This window comes from Cervus canadensis, chromosome 6 (assembly GCF_019320065.1).
Source record: "Cervus canadensis isolate Bull #8, Minnesota chromosome 6, ASM1932006v1, whole genome shotgun sequence".
Taxonomy (NCBI): domain Eukaryota; kingdom Metazoa; phylum Chordata; class Mammalia; order Artiodactyla; family Cervidae; genus Cervus; species Cervus canadensis.
The window spans coordinates 71,538,899-71,543,329 of NC_057391.1; positions in this window are offsets into that span (position 1 = coordinate 71,538,899).

Below are 4,431 nucleotides of genomic sequence, written 5' to 3' on the forward strand. Positions count from 1 at the left end.
TCCCTAAGCATTGACAACCGTGTTTTTCTGAAGCACAGACCAATGACAATGATTAGGCTCTAGAAAAGAATGTGCTTTCCAAACCTTGGGATCAATTTAAAGTTGATAACATCTTAAAAGTCCTAAAACTAAACTTTGTTCTGAAGTAAAATGTCTTGTTAATGTACACTGTACATAGGGTATTTAATATTTCACACTTTGTGGAATTAAATTTTTTTATTAAGTCACATCTTTCTAATTTAAGAGAAAAGTACATAACCTTTTCCAACACTTCTCCTCACAGGCGATTCTGCCCTTTATGCTAAGTCTAGAGCCCCCAATCACTTTGTGAGGTACATACCTTTCTTTATTTCCCTGAAGCTTGAGATCATTGGAGGCTAAGTTTCTGAACTTAGGAAAAAGAGTGAGTAAATATGTATCTGTACATGAGCACACTATACATTCACAGAAAATCCTCAGCAAAGCTGGGCACAGATACCACAAACAGTTAAGAAAAACGTAGGTGAGGGGAGGATGCCTCCTAGGGTGGAAAACTCCTAAACTTAAAACTGTCTCTAACTTACTGTAATTGCAATGGTAGCAGTGTCTAGCAGTTTCTGCATTTTACAAGACCAGATGCACTTTCTTCACAATTTGTTTCATGGCTAGACTCAAATAGGATTTTTGGCCTTATCTTGATCTTCGCATGCATGCTAAGTCACTTCAGTTGTGTCCAACTCTTTGCAACCCTATGGACTGTAGCCTGCCAGGCTCCTCTGTCCATGGGGATTCTCTAGGCAAGAATACTGGAGTGGGTTGCTGAGTCCTCCTCCAGGGGATCTTCCCAACCCAAGGATCGAACCCACGTCTCTTACGTCTCCTGCATTGGTAGGAGGGTTCTTTACCACTAGCATCACCTGGGAAACTCTATCTTGATCTTTATGACAGTGCAAGGGGCAGGGATTAAACCTTTCCTATATTTTTCTCAGCTATAACTGTGGCCAAAAAAATAGGTCTTCCAATTTTGTACTCCCAGGAGATGTTTGTGCATGCTCAGTCATGTCCCATTCTTGGCAACTCCACGGACTATAGCCCACCAGGTTCTTCTATCCATAGCATTTTCCTGGCAAGAATACTGGAGTGGATAGCCATTTCTTCCTCCTAGGAGTGACAAAAGCAGGTGCAGCCATTGTATACTTGTACTCAAACCTTTGAATCCCAAATCCATACTGTATCTGTAGGTCACAGGAAGGTCTGGTCAGTACAGTGACAAGTGGGCCTCTGGACCACATCTGTGATCAGTCACAGTCATGATTAATGCAGCTACCAGCGTGTATGCTCAAGTCAATCAGCTATCTTCATATATAAATTACAATGCAGAGGTTCCACGTGGAAAAACCATTTGTAGTATAAAAACATAGAGTGTCACCTCTCCTTTATTTTTTGTCACCTCTCCTTTAAACAGGTCAACTGAAAGCTTCTATCTCCCTGATCAGAATGACTAGTTGGAATTGTCCTTGTCCTCTGTGTAAAGCTGAGATGTACCAAATGCCAAAGTAACTGGTCACTCATAATTCAATTCAGGTGAAAAACTCAACGTGAGTTTTTAATCTTTTATCCAGATGTGCCAGAGCCTCATCAGTAATTTGTCTGATTTCAGAGTGAATTTCAGAATTACCTTTTTAGTTTCATGAGTTTTTCTCTGTACTCTTTTTTTTCCTCTTTTTTTCTCTGTACTCTTAATGTCTAGACGGTGGTGGTGTTTTTTTGTTTTTGTTTTTTCTGACCCATGGGAGGATTAATAGTGAATGATAATCATTATGGCTCATTAAACTTTAAGACTTTTCTATATTTATCTGGGTGGTCTTAATCTTTTCTTCATTACGGTGTAATTTACATACAGTAAAATCCACCCTGTTTAGTGCATAGTTCTACAAATTTTAACAAACACACATGGTTGAGTCACCTAGGGAGTATTCATTTTTTCTTCATTGTTCTTTATACCACCTGTGTATTTTAGTTTAATATAATTTCTTGGATACACAAGTGAAAACTGCCACTTGCTGCAGAAATTCAAAATAAGGGCTTCTTAAATTCAACATTTAAACCAGGATAAGGAGAGGTGGCTCAGAGGTTAAAGCATCTGCCCACAACGCGGGAGACCTGGGTTTTGATCCCTGGGTCGGGAAGATCCCCTGGAGAAGGAACTGGCAACCCACTCCAGTATTCTTGCCTGGAGAATCCCATGGACGGAGGAGCCTGGTGGGCTATAGTTCACGCGGTCGCAGAGAGTCGGACACGACGAGTGACTTCACTTTCACTTTCAAGGAAAGAAAGGGTTGCCCTGCACAGCCGGGCAAACTGCAAGCCTAAAGCCAGAAGCATGCATTTGGTGAGTGGTGCCCCCTGGTGTTATTGTGCATAATTTGCATGGCTCTACATGGTGGGTCTGAAGCTCACCACCAACTGGAGAAATGTGAAAAACTGTGGTTATGTTAACAGTGAAACAGGAGACGTTCAACATTTTAAAAAGTTCTCCATTTATATGCCTTTCCTCCCAAATTTTAAAATGCTGTGATAGAGGACAGGTACCACTGAGCTCACAGCATGGGCTGTGCACATATGTAGAAGAAGGGCAATGTGGGAAATGAGAACTGGTCCAGTAAAAAAATCTTTTTGAGATGCACTCCACTGGAATCTTTGGTCTGCATTTCAAAACCTTTTCTCTTCTCTCTGAAAATGTTGCATCCGTTTCCTAAAGAACCACACCATAGGTTCTTTAGATTTTCCTCCCTACAAGGCACTTGGTACAAATGCCAGTTATCAAAAAAAACTATTTTTTTAAAATTAGATACTTACCTACATATGGTTTGGACTAAGTACCATATGGCTTCCCTTACAGAAAAATGTGGCAGAGCTAAATGCATAAGATCTCATTCTTCAAGGGCCTGTTTGGTCCACAAGAATCTAACATTAACCTTTTCGAAACTGAGTAATAACATGGATCATACAACAGGTGACTTCGATGATGAAGGCCTCTCTTGCACACTCCTCTCCTCTTCTCCACTTCCCGAGAGAGCAAGGACCAGCTGTGCAGAGCAGCCCTCCTACAGCACTGCTATTCCTTCAGATTTCTGACATGAAAGGACACCAAGGATTTCTAGCAGCTTAAAGGAAGATCTTTTATTTCCATTATTTTGATACAGTATCACCAAGTTGTTTCAACAGAAAAGTTTCAACATTATATAAACACGGAAGAGAATTTATCTGGGAGAAAGCAGGTTTATTGTCCAAGCTGGTTAATCAGTTGTAAAATAAATTTAAGAGAAGTATTTAGTGATGAGGCACAAAGCCCGAGGATAATCTTCATAGTACTACTGCAAGCAGAAACGGTGGAGAGGAAAGGGTAGCCTGCATTCACTCAGCATTGGAAGGCACAAGAACTCTAAGAGAGAACGTCTCAGCCTACTCAGAGAATGAAACTGGCTGTAACAAAGTGAAGGAAGATGGAAAAAGAACACCAACTTAAAAAGTCAGTTGTTAAATCACAGTTGAAAGAAAAAGTTCCAGAAAATAATATACAGGCTAACCTCACTGGCTATGCATATGAAGGAAAGAAACAAAAGTTAAGAAACTAGGGAGTATTTACTCATATGTCCCTGGATTTATCTACTAACCCGGCAGAACACTAAAAACTGAGTTTGATGCCTGATTAGAGGAACAAATGTGATTGAGACTAAAATGCCTAAGCCTTAATGGTAAAGAATCTGCTTGCTATGCAGGAGACCCGGGTTCGATCCCTGGGTTGGGAAGATCCCCTGGAGAAGGAAATGGCAACCCACTCCTGTCTTCTTGCCTAGAGGATTCTATGGACAGAGGAGCCTGGTAGGCTACAGTCCATAGGATCGCAAACAGGCATACATGACTTAGTGACTAACACTTTCACTTAATGTTAAAGACTTACAAGAATCCTCAGAAGTTCTTGATAAAAGCAGCATACTAAATGATATTTTTCAAGTTATCTGCTGCTATACAAGTAAATTGGGAGCATCTTGATCAAAGCGGGATGTGAATATATTTCAGTACCTAATGTATTATGGAATGCTAGGAAGCTTCTCATTAATCATAACTCTATAAAGTGAGACAAAATCCCAAAGAAGCTAAGTACTAAATAAATGTGAATTAAACAAACAGTGATGCCAAATTTGAGCATAAAGTTCAGTTCAGTGGCTCAGTCATGTCCGACTCTTTGCGACCCCGTGGAATGCAGCACGCCAGGCTTCCCTGTCCTTCACCATTTCCTGGAGTTTGCTGAAACTCATGTCCATTGAGTCGGCAATGCCGTTCAACCATCTCATCCTCTGTTGTCCTCGTCTCCTCCTGCTTTCTGTCTTTCCCAACATCAAGGTCTTTTCCAATGAGTCAGCTCTTTTTATCAGATGGCCAAAGTAT